This window comes from Pollicipes pollicipes, unplaced genomic scaffold (genome assembly GCF_011947565.3).
Source record: "Pollicipes pollicipes isolate AB1234 unplaced genomic scaffold, Ppol_2.1 Scaffold_1349;HRSCAF=1579_pilon_pilon_pilon, whole genome shotgun sequence".
NCBI lineage: Eukaryota > Metazoa > Arthropoda > Thecostraca > Pollicipedomorpha > Pollicipedidae > Pollicipes > Pollicipes pollicipes.
This window is the reverse complement of record NW_023595923.1, coordinates 45,841-71,256: the sequence shown is the minus strand read 5'-3', so window position 1 is coordinate 71,256 and position 25,416 is coordinate 45,841. Positions and strand designations below refer to the sequence as shown.

General features: G+C 50.9%; 1 pseudogene; it reads left to right on the top strand.

Moving 5' to 3' along the window:
- Positions 1-19,708: 19,708 nt before the first annotated feature.
- LOC119094327 (transmembrane channel-like protein 7) lies at positions 19,709-24,807 on the top strand (annotated as a pseudogene).
- Positions 24,808-25,416: the final 609 nt, after the last annotated feature.

Genomic DNA, 25,416 nt, shown 5'->3' with positions numbered 1-25,416 from the left:
CGGTTTTCGGCGATATTTCGATAGACTCGAGCCTCACGAATTTAAGTTTTTGGAAAGAGCTTTTGCTATGCCGTGTACTTTTGGACTCCTGTGCCAAAAAATGTATTTGTCTCACTTGGTTTTGTTACTGATGACACACTCTTCCATGCATGCACTTTCTCGGAGTACATGTATGGAAAAAAATTAATGAGAGGTCATGGAGTTCTGCATGAAACCCGACTCGAGTTATATCTTCCTGCGGTCGCATTAGCAGCGACATGAAACTCTTACTGGTGCCATTTATGAGGGTAATCAAGCGAAACGCTTATATGTGATGAGGAAGGGCTGGTGTGTTGCATTTTATTTTGCCAGGATGATGGTAATAAGCTTATCAGTCATTTTTAGAGAGGCTGGGCGTAGCAGCTGTCAGCTGTCTACACGGGAATACAATATTGTATCGATAGATCATTTTTAGAGCCGCTGCTTTCCGATCCACTTACTCATCAAAGGATGAGTATGGGTCGTTTTCGGCACTCGTCTTTTGTAGCTGCGGTGGATGGATGGTCTGCGGCTGATGGCAACAAAAGTAGTCGTCATTGATTAAAAGGTGCACTTGTTAAAAATGTCTGAAATGAATGATAAAACAACAAACTCCGGGAAAGCACTGTTAGCCCACTTTTAAAAAGAATTCTGCCACTTATTTCTTATGTCGCAGTTCCAAAACTTGGTTTGCTAATGTTTACCCAGGGAGGTGCTCAAAGTAACGAAATGGATAAAATGGGTTTGTCTTCGCAACGTTCATCTTGTGGAGTTACCGATAATCGTGGTAAGGAAATCATCGCTGTAAGTTTGGCAGAATTGTACGCGAAGTACGAGCTGAACATCACAAACCCATATGGTACAATACCTGCTTTCCCAAGCATGATCACTTTAAGCAGCCCCAGTTGTCTTTGACGGAAGCGTCTGATTGTTATGCCAGCTTGCTGGCAGACACGCTGCTTTCGGGCGACCAGAGGCAGTCCTCAAGCAGCGTTCCAGAGCAGAGCAGCCCCAGTTCTCAGCAACATCTCAGCAGTACAACAGTAAAGCGTTTCTCCTTCTAACCAAGGGCTGGAACTGATGCTCTTCCCTTCGCTCCCCCCGAAATCTGCAACAGCAAACCTCATCCTGCTGGAAAAACACGCAAAAGGGGCGTAAACTGAAAACACCAATAGTACGTCGCTCGCATATTGCAAGCAAGCACATGCGGAAAAACAGGTGACGAGATGTCGCAAACGTATTACCGCATATGTAAGGAGTCATTCAGGTCCAGGGCTTCGTCTAAGACCTTTTCAATGGGCGGGGGGGGGGGGGGGCGGGGATTTCTTACCTATACATAATAAGCCTTGCATGACGCTCTACACAATGACGGAAACCGACCTCATTTAATTGAGGTTCATTCAACTAGGGGAGGAGATCTCCACGCCACTGGGTGGGGAGAGATGCACAACACTCGGTGGATATTCGCCCTCTATTCAACATGCGTGTACGGCAGCCTGCACGGCACAGCACGGCCCTGCGAGTATACCGGTCGTATCAAACACACCAAATCAGCTAAAAGAAATCTTGTCACACGAGAGCATAATGCACGAAACGGAAATGGTTTCGCACAACGCAGACTCACCGGTGCGCCCAGCACGCGAACGAAAACACTTCCAGGTCCCGTCCTCCCTACGCACCAACCTGTCTGGGGGATGCGTCCACCCTTCCCGAACCGCGCACGGGAACGGGCCCAACGCCCCCCGGCCGTCAGCCGCCAGCATAACAACCAGAGCCCCGTTCTTCACGACCAAATGGAAGCCCATTCCTTACTTCGAGTAAGCCCAGTCGATGGATGAAGTAGCTACCGAGTTGTCTATGCCGTCACGGCCCAAGCCCATTCCTTACTTGGCCGCGAGGCAAAGTAAGTGCAGTAGCTCGTGGTTATAGCAACGCCCACGACGCATTTTCGGATAAGGTAGGGTGGATGCGGAAGGTTTTCTCGAGCCCCCTAGACCTGCCATTTATAAGTTACGCTTTTACCATAGAGTAGCTTATTACCGTTAGCTGAAAAATGCATTAGGCAGACTTACTTGTTTTCCCTTAATGATAGTTCGCCAGGGGTTGCAGGCATGGGCGTAGGAACAGGGTGGAGGGGGGGGGGGCAGGGGGTCGTGGACCCCCATTTTTCAAGGTGGGAGGCCAGGAATGTTAACTGCCAGACTTTTCAGACTGAGGTTGCAGCTGGCTTACTTTTGTACCACATTAAACATGCATGTTGATTTACCTAGTTCACCAGCCATCTGAAGATGCGTCATCTTTTTCGTTTGCTCATTGCCCATCGCTTTGTGTTACAGCCGCAAAGCCGACGCCGCACGGCCTGGAGACTGCAACGTCGGGTGTCGAGGCTGTTAGTGACTTGCGAGCACACAGTGTTCAACACCACATTACGTAGTTTTCTTATCGGTAGTTAGTTCTGACAGGATCTTGAGCATTTTAAGACAAACATGGGCTAGCTATGTTAATACAAATTAGAAACCCGATTTCATCTAAATCTACAGTCAGGGAAAACCCAATATCTCTGAAGAACACAGAAAAACACGGAACTGGAGTCTATGTGGCAACTATCGGACTACCTGCGGTGATCAGGGATGTTGCTGCGTCACTGAGGGTCCCTGTGCTGATCCGGGGCTAACTACGGGGGCAGATTGCCTCCCGTGTCAGGGATGGGAACAATGTGCTATGATATATCCTTCTAATGGCCTCCGGATCGAGCAGGAGATCCCGCCCCGTGCCACCAGAATGATAGCCAGAAGACACTTTGCGATGGGACGGAATGGCTATCCAGCCCTTGACAGGAAACAATAATGTACCCCTGGTGTTCTACTCAAGGAGCCCTTGCTCGGAAGGAAATAAGGGGTCTCATTATTGTTGAGTAGAGTGGGGCTCTCATTACTGTTGAATGGCGCGGGTCGAAATGATTTTTTTTTTTAAAAAACGAGCAAGGTCATGCCATGTTTACCTGACGACGTTCACTTTTTCAAAATGCATTATTGAGACAAATTACATCCAAATGCTTAAACATGCTCGCCCGCAACCTCGAGAGCAAGGACAAGGATGGTCTGGGCTCCAACTTCCGTAAAACCTAAAAGTTTCGGCTACTGAAAGTGCCACCAGACAGCGGGCGCCGAGTTAATGTGCCTTCTGGAGATAACTAGCTGCGAAAACACGAAAATAGATATATTACCTTCACTCTTCTAGTTCAACCACCAGATTCCAGCCCCACTTCGCGGTGCTTTAGGGGCCCATCCGTTCTTTTAATCAGTATAAAAATCGCACACGTGAAATATGTGCTCAGGCTGCCTTCTAAATACAACATATGATGTCATGAAGCGTCCAAGAATACTTTTTCACAAGCGTCGTCATTTTCGTCCGCCCGTTGGCCACAATTTAATATTAGCTGTTACGCCGACATTGCGCAGCCTACGGAGACTGCAACGCCTGGGGTCACGGCTCGTGTTTCTAAAATTTTCGAGTGCGCATGCTCAAAATTGCGTCGCATGACTTGTATTACTAGTTGATTAAAGTGTTTAAAGGTAACCATTTCAGAAGCGTCACCATTTTCTTCCATCGGTGAGCCAAGGCTGCATATTAGCTACTGGACCACAGCCCCGCTGACTACGGAGACTGCAACGCCCGGTGTCAAGGTTTTTGTTGCTAAGATTCGCCTGCGTGCATGTTAAAAACACGTTGCATAAATTGAATCACTAATCGATTCTGACTGAATGCTGAACATTTTTCGGAAAAACATGGCTTGGCCATGCTAATACACATTGTTCTCCGCTCGATCTACAATCAAATTTTCCTCTTCAAATTTGGATCAAACATATCGATCTACAATCTACCTTCGCGATGTCCTCAATGTCTGTAGAACCAAGGTAAAAACTGGGAAAGCTCCTGAATTCTATTGGTTTAGAAAGTCAACTAACCATTGTAAATAAAGAGTGACGGTGATTTCTTCCATGCAGTCGTTCAACGCCTGATTTCTGCAGTTTATTGACCCCAAAATACAAACAGAGTCGAGCTCACGGTAGCTCCTGGTTTCTGTCCTGGTTACAAAGTAAAAGTAACAATAAAATGAAGTAAACCGTGTCACTTGTTAACAAGTAAGCTATATCCTTGTTACTAAAAATCTTACTTGTTAACAAGTAAGATCTTTTTTGAGGGGATCACCATAAGATGGGCGTTTGTCAACCTTGTGTTCTTCCTTGGCAAGGCTCTGGCTACGCCCCTGAGCACAAACAAAAACGGATCAAGTCGTATACGTTGCATGATGGGCAATGAAGTGTCCGTTGGGCCAATTCATACCTAAGGCAGACAGCTTACCGGAGGCTATTTTTCTGCGATGGTGTGGTGTGAGGGAAGATAATTCGGAAAAAATACTGATGCAGGTGTCCAACGCTTGTTTCACACACCATGTAGTAGTAACGCTAGTCCCAAAGTATGCAACAAAGTAGACATACGATCCATTCGCAGTCAGCCATGCGGGAGACATCCGGGCCAGGGCAGTGGCCACCGACGGCGGACGGGAGCAGGACTCAGATAAGGAAGATATGATGGAAGGGCCTTCATTATGCGGCTTGGTCCTTAAAGGAGGACCTCCAGTCTTGTGGTTTTTGTCACTTTGTTTTTGGCACTTTCAAGCCTCCGAATTGATTTTCTCCTAAAATACTGTGACAAGCCTGACCTCTTGAAAACCAGCAAGCGAAATGAAGGTGCATGAAAGATCTGTCGCACCGTGAGCCATCGATTCACTTTCAAAATTCTCACCAACCTATGTCCAGGACGTATTTTGGCATCCACCCTGTGATCACAGGTGCCTCCTCAATGACCCAAAATGCCTACCCGCTCGAGTAATTTCGTGTGTCTAATGTCTTCGGCTTTCTCATTACACTCCTGAGGGAAATTTGGCAATTATCTATGGTTGATTCTGGTTGCTAAATGTGCATTTGGGTTTTGCAACAGTTTTGATTTATGTATTTATAACGATCCCATCGATGGCTGTGTGTGAACAAATGCAATCCTAAAAGATAAACCAATTAGCGGGCAGGAAAGAACGGACGTACTGACCTATATGTGTCGAGCAGCTGCGCGCTAGACATGGCCATTATTTTGTTTGCTAGGTAACGTAGACATTTTGGTTGTTAGGTGACTTAGAACAAACTGCATTTCCCTATAGCCTGGTGCAGCCAACTGACATGACTCAATACTTATTCCTCATCTCAGCGTAAAGTAGGCCGACATGATTGGTGCGTATCAACCGACCAGCACTACCATGCATCCAAACCCATACGCTCGCAGCCCTCAGCTCAATGTAACCAAAAAACATCAACATCGTGGCCGCCGCCACCGCCGCGTTCGCGAACTGTTATCAGCGCTGACAAGCGACATCCTCAAAAAACAATTGGCTAGAACTAACGTTACCTTCTCAATGATGTCGATGTGTTTAGTAGTGAATATTGCTTGGCGGCTACGCGATAACGTCATTCTTCCGTACATCGTTAGGATCTTTTCACATTACGAAACTGATGCCGTATACGTACTTATCTTGGCAGTCTCTACGCATGCAACATAATCTGGGCAGAAAAGTTCATGAGAAGAGCCGTATGAGTTGTTTGATGGCCGATCCCTTCAGCGGTAAAACATCGTTGTAAGCATCCACACCTTGTCATGTAAAGTTGTAATGATAGTAATGTGTTTGTACGCAGATATTCACACATATGATACATTACAACAATTTAAAGCTAGCACGATCACACATGAAGGCACTAATCACATTCGCATGAATGACCATGATGAGCCCTGTACGTTAAGGTCCTGGTCGCTGACTTTTTAAGAATGAGTTCACTAATTTTCCTTTCTGGATTATTCTGTGTTCTGTGTATGACTGAGTTCTAAAAAGGTTATAGGGTCCGCACCTTTCTGGATTTCAGCCACAGGGTGTGCTTTATTAGTAATGAATGCACTACGAAATTTACATGCATCTTTTTCCTTTCTCCTGGTCATTCGACGAGGAATAACGCTATCAGCACTGACTTATGCATGTACAATACTCCTCAGAGCTGCGCTGAACAAAGTCCGAACTTTGAAGGTCTCTATAATACTTAACAAATGTTCGTAGCATAGATAACGTAATGCACACGTGGATAAAAGCCACGTGAAGAGGGATTGTACTTAAACTTGATCATTATGATATTGCTCTCAGACTGTGGTCACATAGACGGAGGATGGCGGCTGGCTTTTTATGTGGTATGCACCTTCCTTGGTGCTCAGATAGCAGTTAGGTGGTGCTCAAAGGCGAAGTTTCTGTGGAAATTAGGAGGACATTTCTGAAACCTCAGCTTAACAGAGAACTTGCAGTTTTATAGGATTTTCTGTTGTGACCTTGTATGGAGTCTCGGGGAAACTCCCATAGTTTGCCTGGCGCTTTCTCACACCTTTTAAACATCCACTTCGTTCCCTAGACATACCGCACGGAATAATTATTCAGGTGGAAATTCAAACTCCACACACATACCCTGCATCACCGACCCTCTGCTCACCCACCTCACAATCCCCTCGGAAGCAGCGCACCCACGTACTCCGAACTTGACAACTGGACAACGGCCGGTTTAGAGATAAAAGATCTTTGGGTAATAGCCGGGAGATAATAACCCAACAGTGTACGCACTCAGAACAACATGTTGTCCTTAAACAACAAGTATTTGAAACTTCCCGAGGTGCAACTTGTGGAAGGTATATTAGCTATAGTTATTGGTAGAGAGCTATATGTTGTTTCAATTGACCTGGAGTTCTTTTGCTGTGATCACTTAATCTAATCATGTGCAAGATCCAATAGGAGCTAAAAAAAAAATAGACAAAATAATCTACCTACCAAAGGTCACGTGGGGTGGCTTAAACAAATTGTGCGTTGTGAACTGGGCTTATGTGACAAAAGCCATAGAAATGGAGATTCTGCTTTGAAAACCAAGTCACAGAATAACGGCCCTTCTGTCATATCTTCCTTGTCTGAGCCCTACTTCCGTCCGCCGTCGGTGGCCACTGTCCTGGCCGGGCTGTCACCGAATGACTGACGGCGAACTGATGGTATGGCTGCTTTGCTGTTACATTTCTAGATCAGCATTGCTACTAGTTGGGATGTAAAACACGTGTTGATGTAAAACGTGTGTTGGACACCTGCAACAGTACCTTTTTCCGAATCATCTTCCCTTATACCACAGCACCATAGAAAAATGCCGCCGCCGGGAAGCTACCTACTTTGGGCATGAATCAACCCAACCGGCGTTGAATTGCTCGTCATGCAGCGTAGATGACTTGATCTGCTTTTTTGTGTAGGCAGGGATAGCCAGAGCCTTGCTAAGAGGAACACAGGGTTGACGAAAGCCCCTTATGGTAATCCCCTCCCCCCACCCACAAAAATATCCCCGAATATAGTCTACTTGTTAACAAGGGATACGGTTTTCTTCGTTTCATTGGTATTTTTACGTTGCAACCGGAGCAGAAACCAGAAGCTACCGTGAAATCAATTCTGTTTACATTTTTAACACGTGCCCGGGCGGCCGGCTAGATACTCTTCGCTCGGGTGAGGGGTCAATTTGACCACCCTGAGATCTCGGGAACTAAGAAAGCTAGAGACGCCAAATTCACAGGGTTTGTTAACGTGTACGTGACCTCACTTAGGTCAAAGTTTAGGGTTCCTAGGTCAAGAGCTTTGGGTCAAAACAGGTCAAACAAGACCAAATTCCAGCTTGGTCTCTAAATTGCCCCCAGAACCTAGATAACTGCTTTAAGCAAAAGTTATCATGTTGATTTAAGTACAGTGACCTTTTTTGACCTTTTGAAGGTCAACGTGACCAAAATCACACAAGACTGCTTTGAGTTTTGCACTTGAATGCGCGACAAAAATCACGGTAAAAAGGATCTTTCTAAAAGCAAAATGTTGACCTAGGTCATTTTAGGTCAATGGCCTATTCTGACCTCTAAGAAGCCCATGGAAGGTGTATAATGCGGTTCCTGCTATCAATAAATGCGAAATGAGCACCAGAAGCTATCTCATACAGCAAGCCTAGAGCAAAAAAAAAACAGGTTGGTTTTGGCCTTGTTTTGACCGTTATACTTGATCTAAGTTCAACGTAATTTGATCGTTCAATATTTTCGTTGCCTAAGAAAGCACCTCAGAGATGTATGGCTTCGTATAACACCCCATTGTTCACCAGATTGAACGATTGCCTAGAAGCTGACTTGCTGAAACCATGGCCTAACTTGTACCTGCCATAGGTCAGCGACCTTGCAAATTACATCTAAATTTTTGACGCTGAGCGATCCGCCATTCAATTTTCTACAGCTATTCAAAATGTGACGCGGCCGCGCCGCGTCGTTCGACGCGCTATAGCGATATGTTTCATAGAAATTTGAGGGTGAGATTTTGTGTTGTAAATCGAGTGGTCAACAATATGTATTAACATCGCCAGGCCACGCTTGTATGGAAATGTTTAACATTCAGTCAGAATCGATTAGTGATGCAATTCATATAACGTGGTTTTTAACATGCGCGCTCGCAAATCTTACCTACCAAAACCTCGACACCCGGCGTTGCAGTCTCCATAGTCGGCGGAGCGCCAGCTCAGTGGTTGGCGTTTCGTCATGGCCCACCGGTGGACGAAAATGATAACGGTTGTGAAAATTACCTTTCAGCACTTTAATCGGTTAGTAATTAAAGTTCTGTGACATAATTTTGAGCATGCATGCTCGCAAATCTTAGTTTAAAAACCTTGACGCCAGGCGTTGCAGTCTCCGTAGGCCGCACAGTGTCGCCTTGACGGTTCATATTGAGCCGTGGCCAACGGGTGGACAAAAATGATGACGCCTCTGAAAGGAGTATCTTGGAACGCTTCAGGACATCAAACCTTACACCTACAAGGCAGTTGGGCACGTATTTCAGGTGTGCGATTTTTAGACTGATGGCAGAACAGATATTTTAACAGATTTAGACCCATAAAGCACCGCCAAGTGGAGCTGGAATCTGATGATGGAACTGGAAGAGTAAAGGTAGATTCTCTATTCTCCGTGTTTTGGCAGATTTTCGTCTGTCCAGAAGAAAGATTAACAGGGCGACCTCCGTCTGGTGGCACTTACAGTGGCCGACGCCGTTTGGTTGTACGAAAGCTGCAACCTAGGCCATCGCTGTCCTTGCTCTCGAGGTTGCGGGCGATCATGTTCAAACCTGTTAATGCACTTTTTCACTATTCCATTCTGAAAAATAAACATTCTCAGATAAACATGGGATGGCCTTGTTCGTTTTTTTAAAATTCATGCCCACATGCTCTATTAAACAAAAATGAGACCTCTACCCCACTCAACAAAATGAGGCCCCTTCTTTCCTTCTGAGAAAGGGGCCGCTTGATTAGAACAACAAGGGCACATTACCGGTTCCGGTCAAGAGCTGAAAAGCCACTCCGTCTCATCGCGAAGCGTCTTCTGGCTGTCATTCTAGCGATACGGGGCGGTATCTCCCGGTCAATCCGGAGGTCATTGGAAGTATGCATTATAACACATTGTTCCCCTCCTCTGACACGGGAGGCCTTCTGAACCGCGCAGTTGGCCCCGTATCAGCACAGGAACGCCCATTGACGCAACAACGTCTCTGATCGCCAAAGGTGGTCCAATAATTGTCACACAGGCTCCAGTTCCGTGCTTTTCTGTTTTCTCAGGGATAATGGGGAATCCCTGAACGTAGATTGTAGATGAAATGGGGTCCTGAGCTTGTATTAAAATTGCCAATCCATGTTTATCTTAAAATGTTCAAGATTCATTCAGAACTGATCACAGATAAAAAACACTATGTAGTATGGTTTTGAACATAAGCGCTCGCAAGTCATAGCAACAACAGCTTGAACGCCTGGCGTTGCAGTCTCCGCAGGCTCCCCGCAGGGGCAACCGGCTTGGTCGGTGTAGGGGACTAGCCCCCCCCTCGGTCCCAGCTCCGGTAACGGGTGGACAGCGCAAGCTGGTCCTCCCAGGGCGTAGCGACCCTTCCGGTACGTGAGCTCCTGCTCCATGTCCCGCCCGCTCCCTCCACATTACCCGCACTCCCGCATCCGGCCCTATCACCACTCCTCATCCGCGTTTTATCGGGGTCGCCGTGCCCCCTCGCCCACGTCCCCGGGTTGATCGGATCCTGGTGGCTGAGGGGCGCGTCGTGCGGGCCAGTCACGGCGCGTCCCAACACGCCACTTTGGCCAGGATATCCGGGGGCGTGGGTGGCCCGTGGAGCCCCACACGGGTCTAGCGGCTTGTCGCCCGCGTTGTGGTTGGGTGCTCTTTGCGAGTTTCCTCTTGGGGCGCCTGGCCGCGCGCAGCGGCTTAAGGGGTCAAGGGGCGGCGACGCTGAACCACGGTCAGGACGGGGAGGGGTCTCCCCGGTTACACCTGGCCGTGTGGGAGGCGTCGTCCGCCCCGTATAGCACCGGGGTAGCCCTGGCGGTGACCACCTCCCGAGGGAGAGTTGGGCCGTCCCGCAGTTGGGCTCCGCGGTGGGTGGGGAGCCTCGGTGCCGAAACCAAAACCACCTTTTATGGCTTCTTCTAACATTAAAAACACCCGTCCTCCGAAAGGGGGACGGACCTTGATAACCCCAGGGTGCAGAGAAGTATCTGTGCCTCCCGGTCCACGGATCCTGATCTTCGGTAGTGAAGAGATGAAGCTAGCTTCCCTCTCACCGTTCCAGAGACGGAACGGCTGCGACAGGTTTGGGAAAATCATCAGATGCGACAAGCTTAGGGATGGAAAAATTGAAGTAGAGTTCGCGAGTAGTCTGGAGGCGAGTAGGGCCATGACAGCCAAGGAATTTACGTATACTTTTCGGGACGAGACTGGCAAGCACGAAAAGACAGTGCCAATATCATCAACACCACATAAAACAAAAAAATCCTCCACGGGCGTAGTCAATTGCTTCGATCTCCGTGACGTCGCCGAGGACGAGATAGTCAAAGAACTCTCAGAGTTTGGTGTGACGAGCGCTCGCAGGATTCTCGTCAGACGGGGAGGAGAGCTGCTGCCTACCAACAACCTCATTCTGACGTTTAGTTTCCGATTTGCCGGCCGAGATACGCATTGGATACGCTCGGGTGAAGGTTCGCCCTTATGTGCCTAACCCCATGCGGTGCTACCAGTGCCAGCGATTCGGCCGTACCAAGCTCCACTGTCGTAACCGCCCAGCATGTGGTAAATGTGCATCATTCGAGCACACGAGCGAGGTTTGCACCTCTGCTGAACCCCATTGCGTCAACTGCGGTAAGGACCAAATCCCACACACGACATACGACCGTACATGTCCGGCCTACGCGAAAGAAAAAGAGATTATATCGATCAAAACCTCTAGAAATGTCTCTTTTCGTGAAGCTCGTGAACTCTACAACGACAGTCATCCAAAAACATCGCATGCGTCCAAAGTGAAAACTTCGTTCCCACAAAGTAATGCCATCGAGCACATGACGGCCGTTCAGTTCGTGGGACTTCTGAGGTCATTTGGCCTGTCAGTTATTCCCTCGGTCCGAGCGCCCGACTCCCAGTCGGCACCCCAAGCTCCCTCTCCGCCGATCGAGCAGTCGGTGGACGTCGCACCGCTGGCCTCCTCGGTGCGCGCCGGATCACCAGCGGGCGACGGTTGGACGACGGCTCGGTGTGGTCGGAGTCCCCGCGCGCCGCCGGCCTTGCCTTCGTCTGCTACCCAATCAGTCCCTTTGCCACAGAGACACCTCTTGCCAGTGCCTGTGAGCGTGTGGCAGAGACGCTGGAACGTCAGGAAGCTGACAGGCGCGCCCGCGAGGCCAAGCGAGCGCCCTTGACCGAACTGGAGCGCGCTAAGGCGGCAAGCCGCCTGTCCGGGGTAGACAAAGAGCCCGTCCCGAAACAGCACTCCATCGCCACGAAAGCCGGTGGAGGCCCCCGCTGGTGCCTCGAACCCCGGTAGAGGCCCACCGATGCCCCCCCCCCCCCCCCCCCCCCGCCTCCACCCCGGGCTGGGTACGCTGGCGTAAAGCGTGCCCAGCCGGCCCCCTCTCCATCTGACGGAGGTAGCCCAAGGATTCGTCCTAGGGTGGGGCACGGCCCCCCGGAGTTAAGCCGAATCTCTCGGTCTGGACATACAGCTGGCGCAGCCGAGTTTCTTTAAGCCGGGAATTGTTTTAGCTTTTCACGTCTTACCGCTTTTTTAATGCGCTCTTTTACAGGCGTTTTTACAGTGGAGCTGTAGAGGAGTAAGGGCGAACGCCCTCGATCTCGAGGCTGTCGTCAGCAGGGTCTCTCCTGCAGCCGTGGCGCTGCAGGAGACCAAGCTAGCGTCTGAGCATTTCTGCTCTTTGAAAGGATATGCGATGTTTCGCAACGACGGAGAGCATTGCTCACGGTGGCGTCCTCCTGGCAGTTCACCACAGCGTGCCAGCGAGGAGGTTAAGCTTGCGGTCCACACTTCAGGCTGTAGCCGTGCGGCTTTATTTCAACCATCGTCACATCACTGTTTGCTCACTTTACCTTCCACCAGGCATCGCTTTTCCGTTGGCGCACCTTAGATGTCTGCTGGCTGAACTGCCTCCACCACTTCTTCTCCTAGGCGATTTTAATGCGTATCACACCGCTTGGGGGTGTGACGTCACCAATGCTCGTGGGAGGCTGTGCGAGAATCTTATCCACGGTGCTTTACTATGTATTTTAAGCACAGGAACTCGTACGCATTTTACAATGCCGTCCGGTCAGACGTCCGCGCTAGACTTAAGCCTCTCCAGTCCCCAGCTCGTCCAACACCTCGAGTGGAGTGTCGGAGATGACCCAATGGGAAGTGACCACTTCCCAGTGTGGGTCCGGTTTAAAAGAGGTGGAGCGTTGAGTGTTAGACCACAACGCTGGAATTTTAAGAAAGCGGACTGGTGCGAATTTGAGACTCGGCTCGACGAATCGTTCGTAACTGAGGCTGTGAGGACTGTACCCTCTACTGAGGATTTTACCCACAGACTTTTAGAGTGCGCCAACAGTTGTATCCCACGCACGTCTGGCGCTCCCCGACGTACTCCTGTTCCGTGGTGGACGGAGGAGTGTCGGAGCGCCATCCGGGCGCGTAAACGTGCATTTCGGGCCTGAGACGCCAGGAGCAGTACAGAAAACTTCATAGCTTTTAAGGTGAGAGCTTTTGCTCGGCGCACCGTAAGGGAGGCGAAGCATGCTTCCTGGCATGCTTACGTGAGTACGCTGAACCGGTTCACGCCAACATCGCAGGTTTGGTCTCGAATTAAGCGTATATCTGGGCAGTTTTCACCCATGGCTCTTCCGGTACTATGTGTGAACGGACAGGCCGTGACGCGCCCGTTGGAAGTTGAGAACGAAATTGCCCGGGCGCTGGCCTACCGCAGCGAAGGTGGCAACACTAACCCACAGTTTGTGCGGCACCGAGCGCAATGTGAGCAATCCGCAGTAGATTTTTCAACGAGTGAGCTGCACTCCTATAATGGTCCATTCACCCTGGTCGAGTTGGAATGGGCGATTTCCAAGCTTCGCAGCGTATCAGAAGGTCCGGACACTGTACACAAACGACATGCTCAAGCATTTGCCGCCTTGCGTGCTTCGTGCTCTTTTAGCAGTATTTAATGCTATTTGGGCCAGTGGGGACCTTCCAGCCTCTTGGCGAGAAGCTATAGTCGTTCCTATTTTGAAACCGGGTAAAAGTGGACTGGATCCTTTACACTATAGACCTACCTTTCTCACTTCATCGCTCTCTAAGTTGATGGAAAAGATGGTTAATATCCGTTTAACTTGGTTTTTAGAACATCACGGCGTTTTTACAAACGCCCAGTGTGGTTTTAGAAAGAATCGCAGCACAGTGGACAATCTTTTAGTTCTTGACACTGCGATTCGTATGGGATTTAAAGCAAGCCGACACATAGGTGCAGTATTCTTTGACATAGAGGGCGCCTATGCCACCACATGGCGTCAAGGCATCCTTCTCAAGCTACACAGGTATGGTATACGCGGCAATATGGGCACCTTTCTTCAAAAATTTCTAGTTGACCGTTCTTTCCGTGTCCGTGTTGGAAACGCGCTCTCTGAGAGGCATGTTCAAGCTAACGGTGTGCCCCTAGGCAGCGTTCTCAGCGTAGCCTTGTTCGCCGTTATGATTAACGACATCGAGATTGGGCTGCCGCAGTCTGCAGGTCGTGCCCTTTTTGTTGATGACTTTACCATTTGGACCAGCGCAGCAAGAGCACCATCGATGGAGCGCCAACTCCAGTTGGCTGTGGACCGTGTTGAGAAGTGGAGTACCATGAACGGGTTCAGGTTTTCAAGTAGCCAGACTGTGGCCATGCATTTTTGCCGTAGCCGGCAATGCGGTGACCTGTCTATCCGTCTGTGTGAGCAATGCATTCCAACTGAGCCTGTGGCTAAATACCTCGGGGTATTCTTTGACCGCCAACTTACATATAAGGCACATCTTAAGACGCTACGTAAACGCTGTTTTAAATCTTTGAACGTATTAAAATGTGCTTCGCGCACATCGTATGGCGGAGATCGGAGTACGCTTTTGCTGCTGTATCGGGCCATCATAACGCTCTAAACTGAACTATGCATGTTTTATTTATGACAGCGCGTGTGAATCCACCAAACGCATCATTGACACCATCCATCACACTGCTATACGTGCCATCACAGGGGCGTTCCGTACATCTCCAACCCGAAGCCTCTTGGCAGAATCACACGAGCCCGCCGTTGTCAGCGAGGAGGAAGATGCTCGGCATGCGTTACGTACTTCAGCTGCGACAGTTCCCGTGACATCCCGCATATCACGCAGTCTTTGCGCGGCCCGCTGTCCCGTTTGTTCGCAATTCACCTCGGGCGCATGTTGTGACCTTTGGCTCTCGGATACAAGCCTTACTGCGGGAAAACGAAATTCCCATTCGAAAGGTCAAGCGATCAGGTCACTTGTGCACTCCTCCCTGGCATTTGATCTCACCCTTCACAGACACATCTCTGACTGAAATGAAAAAGTGTCTCGCTGCCAGATATAATGAGGTCCAGAGCGCTTGAGCGTATAGCGTTATATGAGGGCTACACACACACTTACACGGACGGCTCTAAAACTCCTGATGGTGTGGGCTGTGCGTTTGTGAGCGGTAGCGTCACCCGGTCGTTTAATTGCCCCCAAACGCTTCGGTTTTCACATTGCAGCTCATAGCGATCACTAAGGTACTATGTTTTATTGAAGTCGGCGACGAACCTTTACATCTCATTTTGACGGACTCTCTGAGCAGTGATCTGAGTTTGAAGTTTTTGTATCAATCATTTTCCCTTATACAGGACATTTTAATACGATTGACTCAACTGGATCAGGCCGGAAAGAAAGTCATGCTGTGTTGGGTTCCTAGTCACGTTGGAATCGCGGGCAACGAGGGTGGCTGACGCGGCTGCAAGGCGAGCAGCGCTGGGCTTCATGTGTACGCTCTGTTTCCATCCCTGCTACAGATTATTACCCCGGCAATAAAAAACTTCTACAGAACTAATGCCGGCGTTATTGGGATGGGGCAAACGAAAGAAAAGCCTCAGAGCAACGAAACCCAAGCTGGGTCAGTAGTTATCATGTTCTCACAAAGTTAGGCAAGAAGAGGTGGTGCTCCGCAGACTACGTATTGGGCGCGAGACGACTCACAATTTTTTGGAGCTCAACAAATCGTTTTATTTCTCAAACACATCAACTTTGGAACCATTTATGCTGCTCATTAGATAGGTAAAAAAAACTCGTTATGGGTGCCAAATGACCACCGCAGTCGGCACGCCCCTAAACTCCAATAAACAACAACAAAAAGCAGTCTCCATAGGCCGCGTAGTCGTCGGCGTACGCTGTGGCGCTAAGCGCCGGCCATAAGTAATCGAAAAATGTGACGCATCTTGAGAAGAGGCTGCTGAACTAGGTAAATCGGCCATATATACATTTATTTAAATGTGGTGCAAACGTAGTCCGTCCCGGTGGCTCTAGGTTAAGTCCGTCCCGGTGCTTTAGTTGGTTAGAGCGCCTGCATTCCGACCCACCCATCTGTGGCGGGATGAGTTGAGTCGCTTTAGGGCGCTCGCTATTTGCCATTGGCAGGTATGGCCCGCGGCCGGTGGCAGCTTAGTTGGTTAGAGCGCCTGCATTCCGACCACCCATCTGTGGCGGGATGAGTTCGAGTCGCTTTAGGGCGCTCGCTATTTGCCCTTGGCAGGTATGGCCCGCGGCCGGTGGCAGCGGTCGCGCTAAAAGTCAGTTGACGTCAGAGGCAGGACGGACCTGCCGAGCATTGCGGCACGTAAAGCTTTCGCAACTAATTCTGGCCGTTGCCAGGAACTGCGCGATCGATGGTGGGATCAGGGCTCACACAAGCACTGCTTAGCGTGAGCGCTGATCCCAGAAATCCATCCATTCAAACGATTCGGACCAAATTTATAAAAAAGAAAAAAAAGTAATCTAAACACAACCTTAACCTGAAAACTGGGGGCGGGCAATTAACACTGCTGCCCCCCCCCCCCCCCCCACACACACCTTGAAGAGTGGGGACTGGGAATGGCCCACTGCCCCCCTCCCTGTTTCTACACCCATGGTGATGCGTATACCGAGCTCCCCCTCCCTCCATAAAGTCGTGGGTGCGCATCTCAGCGTAGTCATAATTATAGTCATGTCATGTATTTCGCATTCCGTTCTCAGATATGCCTACGTAAGGTGTGCAAATCACTATAATTCTTTACTCCTCATTGCACCAGAATCTCACGCAATATCCCAATTGTTCACATATCGCTAGATTCGCCTCGTTTTCCGTTAGATCCTGCTTTTTCGCGTCTACCAGCAAAATTGTGCGGTACTTGCAATTACTGGCGGTTCGCACCTTCGGGCCGTGGGCGGGGGAGGCTCTGCGGCTGCCCGTGAATATTTCTGCAAGCAGTGCATAGTTTACACCCAAATTTTCCACGATAATGAGTTTGGAGATTTCCCATCGAATGGTGTTTAATTCATGTCAATCAGACGACATGTTTAGGAGTTGACTTTGGCCACAGGTGCCTAAACTTAAAGTAGCTATAAATAACACGTCTTGCTTTATTGACCCGAAAATATCCTCGATTGATACTAGTGTGCAGACAACTCTACTGGTGTCACTTTCGTTCAATTCTATGAAGTTGTTTGAAAGTTAGAGTTTGGCCACAAGTGTGGTCACGACTGTGCCCTCGGCTCCTCGGTTTTTTTTAAAGGTTATCCATGAATATCTTGGCAATGTATGCATTCTTTGCACTCATAATCACAGCAATTAGCAAACTTTCTATTTTATATCAGATGATGTCCATTTTGTTGGTATCAGACATTGAACATACAAGTTAGACTTTGGCCACAAATTGGCTGCTACCATGGTCACATTTTAGGGAGACCATGGTTCTCAGTGTTTCCCAAAACTGGGACATAACTGAGGTTCTTAGCACAAAGACCTGCTGGATACAGAGATTTGCTTTCAACCCCAGAGGAGCTGCAGTGTCTTTTCACATGTTTTGTCCTTTCCATTGCAGGTGGCTGCCAACACTGGTTAAACAAACATGTGAGTGTGAAATGTTGCAGTGTGTATTTACCAAGAGATAATCTGGGTTTTGAATACACCACCTATTTTTGTGTTCTGCCACCCAGCATCATTGGTTTAATTTTTCAGGATAAGATTTCTATGCTGCAAAATATGTCCAGTTGTCATGCACAAGCTCATTCCAGGGAAAAGTTGGCTCAATAACTAAGGTACAACCTTCATGCTTCCAGACAGTTTGAACCAATTTCATTTTGGAGTTGGAAATAGGCCACCCATACCATGATCTCAAAAACATTTGCACTAAACATGTTGTGGTGGCAGCAGTATTACAGCAAAAAAGTTAAAGTAGGTACACCTTAAATCTGAGTGTGCAGAGTTTGGTGTATGAGTACCACCACTTTCAGCTGATAGGGTCAATGTCTCAAGAAAAATGACTGGTGAAGGTAATTTGTCATGGTCAACAGTTTGCAGACCAGTGTGCCAAGTGTAAAATTGCTGATAAGGTCTTTATGGGTGAGAGTTTGGTCAATGAAATTCTTTACTTGTTTTTTTTACTTTAAAGGTAGATGTTCTTGAAAGGGCACTTAATGACCTTGGGGCTTTAATGTGTAAAGGTGGCAAATTTTCTATTGGAATAGGCTAAGCTGTTGAAGCTTTCCAAATGCCATAGGATTCAGGCTGTCCTAAACATTATTAACATTTGTGTGATGACAGGCAAACAGACCCTACAAGAGGTGGGTATCATGTGAGCACATTTCCTGAAATAGAACATGAATTTTAATCAGTCTGGTCAGTCTAGTCTTCTTCCTGAGCATTGCAAAGTGACTCCCATTGTTACTGGCACACTCAGCATGCCAATTTTGAAAATGGTGCTGTTGTGATACACCAATATATGACCCCAACCTTTACTTAGATCATTTGTTCACCTTTTGCAGCTGGCTGCCATGTTGGAGCAAAGGATTCCAACTATAGTTGCTCTGTGTAACCAGTTTCTCCCTAACTCTGTCATTGTCGAGACAGTGGGACTCATGATGTATGTTAATCCATGAGAGGTGTTCTTTCAAGTACTCATGATATCATGTTTAACCCTCACCCTGATTCAACATTTCATAACACAAACCATTTGGGATCTATTTGATCTCCATGCTGAGAATGGGCTGGTGCTTCCTGCCATTTTCAACCTTAAAAAGGGTCTCAAATAAAAATGCATTGCATTGGTCCTTGCAATGAGGAATGAGATGTTATACTGGGCCAGGTATTGACCCCAGTGGGTTAAGTTAAACATTAATTGCCCCAAAATGGGAATATTTCAGCTTTATGTGCAACATTTTCCAAACCATCTCATGAATAAACTTAAAATTCACAGGTTTATTCTTCATTTAATTTGGAATACATCATCACACAGTTGTGTGTGTTTTTATAGTGTAGGGCCCTGTGATATAACAGTATCACCCACGCCACACACAGTCGGCAGATTTGTCTACCACCACCCATGCCAGCCATGAATCGCTGTGCAGTGTTCCTGAAACAGTGGTATTCAGAAACCAGAATTTTTTTAGACATGTTTCTATTGCCGAACAAGCACAATCAGTGCCCCAGAGACTAAAAGAAAGCTAGCACATATACTACAAAGTTATGCTGTCATGATTTCAAAGCATTTGTATGCAATTTGTTTAGTTGTTGATTGTTTAGTCATGTTCTCACCCATTGCAAACATCATTCCCCTCCCCCCAATGGTCAATTACCATGGGCAACCATGCCATAAGTTCCCATACCTCCTCCACCCTTTGATCTTTTGTGAAAAGTCTCACCCCTGCTGTTGCTTGCACTAAAATACCCCCTTAATGCTCACCAGGCCTATTATGACCTGTTAGATACACAATTTCGTTGTTTTTTTCGAACGACTGCGATGTTGCTGAGGGTCGGCTTTGTTGTGCCAGGGGCACTAGGCAGCCAGCTAATGGGAAACAGTTCTTGCGAGGACGGCGCGAGACGGCCTTCGATCAAGGCGCATGTCCGTAACAAGGCCCAGTGCTCCGTTGACGCAGCGTTCGGCGCCGACAGCATTGGGGATGGCGCGCCGGTCACGGCCGCAGCCCTCCACGTGGGAGGAGGCGGCGGCGGCGAGTTTCTACCAGGAGCACTTCCCGTCGTCGCAGGCGGGCCTGGAGGCGGACGACTCGCTGTCGGGCGGCGCCTCGTCCTCCCAGGCCCAGCTGCTGCACATCCTGCCCAGCCGCCAGCTGCTGCACACAGTCGACGGTGAGCTGGCGCCGCTCACGCCGTGCCATAATCGGCACAACTGGCGCCGCTCACGCCGTGCCACAATCGGCCACAGCTGGCGCCGCTCACGCCGTGCCACAATCGGCACAACTGGCGCCGCTCACGCCGCATGCCAACTGGACATGCGACAAGGCACGAGGGCTGTTGTTGAAATTACGAAGGATGCGTCTTCGAGGGAGGCTTACACCCATGCCACGATTCATGTGTCACAGTTACGAGGAATACTCCGTGAATGCGAACACTGATATGTTCCCATCAACCTTCTGCTTTTTTTACCTGGCTTGTTCATTTGGTCATCTTTTGTGAATATGTTTACCTGTCTGTACCTCATGGTTCCATGTTGCAATGTGTCGTGTGGCTTCGGTTTATGCGCAGTTGAGTTTTCCTTTTTTGTCTTTCCCGTACTCATGTGCCTAGTATTTCTTAACTTTATTCTAGTTGGTTCTTTAAATTTCCCCGTTGTGATAGAGCTCTGTTTTTCGACGACCGCGATTCGGCTGAGCCGGATCAAGTATACTCCTGTAAACTCATCCGTGGGGTGGGTTTAGACGGCCCCGCCGGCCACCGACGCCCGCCAGGAGCTAACGCTGCCCGCCCCGGCCATGCTCGCTGGCCGGCCGGTTACCGTCTGCAGGACCCGGCACAGTTCCGTCCGCCTGTTTGTCCTGTAATTTCTTTGACGCGACTGTGAAATGCGGGCCGCAGCACCCAGCTCGAACGCCGGCATGGGGCCCTGATTTGGCCGGTTGTTTTGGCGCAGGGTTTACCCCGGGATATCACCTGTGAAGAAGGCCCTGGCGACTTCTATCTGATTTCCGGGTGGGGACGGTAATGCTCGTTCGATGATATCTTATCGCGAGTTCTTGTTGGTGGGAGTTACAGATGATTACGTTGAGTGATAATCGACAGTCATCTGATGGCGGGGGAAATACGCTCCGCCAGATTAGCCCCGACAGCGGTGAAGTGACGGCGGTGGAACCGCCACCCAGCTGACTGGTGTGTGCCCCGGCTGACGGGTGTGTGTCCCGGCTGACCGGTGTGTGCCCGGCTGACCTGTGTGTTCCCCGGCTGACCGGTGTGTGCCCCAGCTGACGGGTGTGTGCCCCGGCTGACGGGTGTGTGACCGCTCGGGTGTGTGCCCCGGCTGACGGTGTGCTATGCTCCAGCTGACGGTGTGTGTGCCCCGGCTGACGGGTGTGTGCCCGGCTGACGGGTGTGTGCCCCGGCTGACCGGTGTGTTCCCGGCTGACGGTTGTGCCCCAGCTGACGGTGTGTGCCCGGCTGAGGGTGTGTGCCCCGGCTGACGGGTATGTGCCCCGGCTGTCGGGTGTGCTGCCCGGCTGACCAGTGTGTTCCCCAGCTGACGGGTGTGTCCCCGGCTGACGGGTGTGTGCCCCAGCTGACGGGTGTGTCCCCCGGCTGACCGTGTGTGTGCCCCAGCTGACGGGTGTGTTCCCCGGCTGACGGGTGTGTGCCCCGCTGACGGGTGTGTTGCCCCGGCTGACGGGTGTGTGCCCCGGCTGACCAGTGTGTGCCCCGGCTGACGGGTTTGTGCCCCGGCTGGACAGGTGTCACCATGAGTAGCGGCCAGATGACCCGCACTCTCGGCAAGCGACGCTCAACGCTGACCCTGCGGCCCAGCCAGGTGCAGGCTGACCGCCGACGATGAGATGCTGCCCGACCAAGGTATGCGCGTGCCGACGCCGCGGCCGCGGCGGGTCAGTGCACACCTGAGCGGGCCTCAAGATCTGTGCGGCGGGGTTGTTATGGCGCGTCATAAAAACACGCTGCTTCACGGCAGAATGCTTGGTTGATAAGACGGTAGCTTATGACAGGCGCTCTCTGCAGCTGTGTACCCCTCGCTCTTATCACATATTGCTGTACGGTGCATTTAACCTGTGCCACACAGTTTGATATCGTACATGCATCATATATTGCATATGCTGCATGTAGTTATCGTACGTATGATATCGAACACAGCCTGAAGATATCGTTGACTACGAGAAGTGCTTCGTGGTCGCCCGTAATTGCTGGACCATGCCACCGCTGGCTGAGATCGGTCCCGACTGGTGCAGCGTCTGCCTGTGACGTCAGACGGCGTCCGGTGTGTTGTTTGGGCCCACCGGGGCTGTGTGCTGGGCGCGGCGTCGGCTACGCGGGCGGTCGCCGGCGGTGGCGGCTGGTCTGGCCGAGCGTGGCCACGCGGCATGCTGGCCGCTGACGGCCGGCCGTGTGGTCTGCCGCAGACATTCCTGACGAACAGCAGGTCTGGGACCAGATTCAGGCCATCAAGGCTATGCCGATTCCGATGGAGAAGAAGAGGGAACGCAAGAACAAGCTCCTTGTACGTACAATCGGAACACAGCATTTGTAAATTTGTTCATGGAACTGCAGTAACAAAATACACGTGCGGCTGGAAAAACATCGAGTGGTGTGCTGAAGTCGTCACGTCACGTATCTGAGCGTACGGCAGCCAGCGGCAGTGATCAAACCGCCGCACTGGTGCGGACGTGTGTAAACAGGTACCAATCGAGTATCCGACTACTATTATATGTTTCACAGTGGGTATCGCCGTGCTATTCGTCTTTGTTCCAGACCTCTTCGGCCTTCCGAGTACAGGGCATGCAGCGGTTTCATTTGCATCGGCAGAAGTTCTGGTCACACTTTAGGACGCTATGGTGGACATCTTCGCGTTCGAGCTGTGGCACACTCTCCTCACGCCTCATCGAGGGCAACTTCGGCACGGGCGTGCTGTCCTATTTCCGCTACATCAAGAAGGTGATGTACATGAACATTGCGGTGTTCGCGGCCATGCTGTCGTTCGTGGTCTCTGCCAAACCTGGCTGCTGAAGCGGACGGAGCCCCTGCACTGCGACCTCACCGACAACAGTACGGTCACTGCCTGCTGCAACCAGAACTACACCGAGTACGTGCACAACAACAGCTGGGGCGGCGTCACCAAGGGCTTCATGGACTTCCTGCAGGGCACCGGCTACATGGAGCTAACGCCGCTCTTCTACGGCTACTACGAGAACGTGGTGCTGATTGGCGCCACATCAGGGCTGTACTACAACCTACCGCTGGCGTACGTGCTCGTGTCCATCAGCTGTCTGCTGCTCTGTCTGGCGTTCGTGGTCATCCACACGGCGCACGGCTTCCAGGACGCCATCCTGTCGCGGGGCAAGTTCTATCAGTACTGTAACGTGATCTTCAGCGCCTGGGACTTCTGCATCGACAACGTGAGCGCCCCGCGAGTACAAGCAGATGGCGGTGTACAACGAGCTGAAGGGCTACCTGGAGACGGACCAGTACGAGGCGGAGCGGCGCAACCGCAGCCGATGGACGTCATTCAGCTGTACGTGGTCCGCACCGTCACCAACATCATCGTCACCGTCATCCTCATCATCTGCGGGCGTCATCATCTTCTACGTGGTGCAGTACTCGCTGTTGCACGTCGAGATGGAGGCCAGCGGCGAGAACCGGTCGGACGCTGCTGACCATTTACCAGTACTTACCAGCCATGACCGTGTCCGTGATGAACATCGTGGTCACGCTCTTCATGTACCACATCGTGACGCTGGAGCGCTACACGGCGCAGGTGAACGTCATCCTGACGCTGGTGCGCACCGTGTTCTTGCGCGTCGCCTCCATCGCCGTGCTCATGTACTCGTTTTTCGTTAAGTACAAGGCCCAGTGCGAAGGCCAACTGACAGGCTTCGAGTGTTTCCTGCCGGGCTGCCGCGCCAACGCCTGCTGGGAGACCATCATCGGCCAGACCTGCTACAAGCTGATGCTGACCGACTTCGCCTGCATCGCCGGTTTTAAACCTGTTCGTTCTACTTCCCGCTGAAGGTGGTGATCGACCACTTCCAGGTGCCGTGGATGCGCAAAATCTTCCTGCAGGAGTTCGAGATTCCGCGCCACGTGCTGGACGTCGTCTACAACCAGGCGCTGTGCTGGCTGGGTGTCTTCTACTCGCCGCTGCTTCCCGGCATCGCCGCGCTCATCTGTTTCCTCTACTTCTACCATCAAGCGTTTCACCTGTACGCGCATCTGCGAGCCACCGAAGCTGTCGCTGCACACCATCCGCTCGTCGGCCTTCTACATGCTTGTGTCGCTGTTCTCCTTCTTCGCGGCGCTGACCATCATCATCTTCTCGATGGCCGAGGGTCCAGCCGTCGCGCTCATGCGGCCCATTCCGAGGCCTCCATACGATGTGGATGGAGATCCAGGACACAGTGAACGCGCTGCCCGGCTGGTTGCGCACCTTCATTCACTTCTTCGGCTCGGCTGGGTTCGCCGTGCCGCTGGTGGTGGCTCTGCTGCTGGCCATGTACTACTACTCGGCCATCGCCGCGGCCAACAAGCACATGATCGAGGTGCTAAAGGAGCAGCTGGTGTTGGAGGGCCATGACAAGCAGTTCCTGCTGAGCAAGCTGAACGAGCTGAACGTCGCTGACTCGGCACCGGCTTACCGAGAGGCGGCGCAACGTCATTGGCGAGCGTCTGATGGAGGGTGTCCATTTCGCCGAGATGGGTGTGCCCGGTCATCTGGCGCCGGCAGCGAGACGGTGGTGACACACCAGGAGTTGTAGCTCTTGACTCCGCTCTCCGACAGTGAGACGGTGGCGGCACACCAGGAGTTGTGGCTCTCGACTCCGCCCTCCGACAGTGAGTCGGTGGCGACACACCAGGAGTTGTGGGCTCTCGACTCCACCCTCCGACAATGGGACGGTGGTGACACACCAGGAGTTGTAGCTCCCGGCTCCACCCTCCGACAGTGAGACGGTGGTGACACCAGGAGTTGTAGCTCCCGGCTCCACCCTCCGACAGTGAGACGGTGGTGACACCAGGAGTTGTAGCTCCCGGCTCCACCATCCGACAGTGAGACGGTGGTGACACGCCAGGAGTTGTGGCTCCCGGCTCCACCCTTCGGCGGTGAGACGGTGGTGACGCACCAGCCGCTCGCTGCAGCCTCGCTCGCCGACGGTGGGGCGAGTGTATAGCGCGGGGCTCAGGACGCGGGCGCGACACGGAGCGCGCCGCCACGCGGCCCGAGCAGCGGAGGTGTGACACGCCCAGCGGCAGCGTAAATCGCAGGTTTGCGTCTCCTCCCGAGCGCAGCGCGTGTCTAGTCTTCGACGTGATGATTTGTTGAATTTTACGTATTGCGTTGTCACGTGAGTGCCCTGCGTAGGACGGGACGGCTGATTTGCTTACGTGTACTGTTAAGCATCAAGTATTTATATCGTGTGGCTCGATTCCGTACCTACGTGGTCTCAGACGTATTGTTACGCGAGCGCTGTGACGCAATGCCCAAGCCACGCCGTCTATTTATGTTATGGTATGAGTTAAACTTGAGTCACTATTTATGGTTCAACTGCACCTAGTCTAAGTTTGCTTATGCAAGACCACCCAAGTATGATAGCTATTTCCACATCCGTGAATTCCATTAAGGTGTACATTTGCTGAGTGAACACGGGCGTGTTAGGCCAGC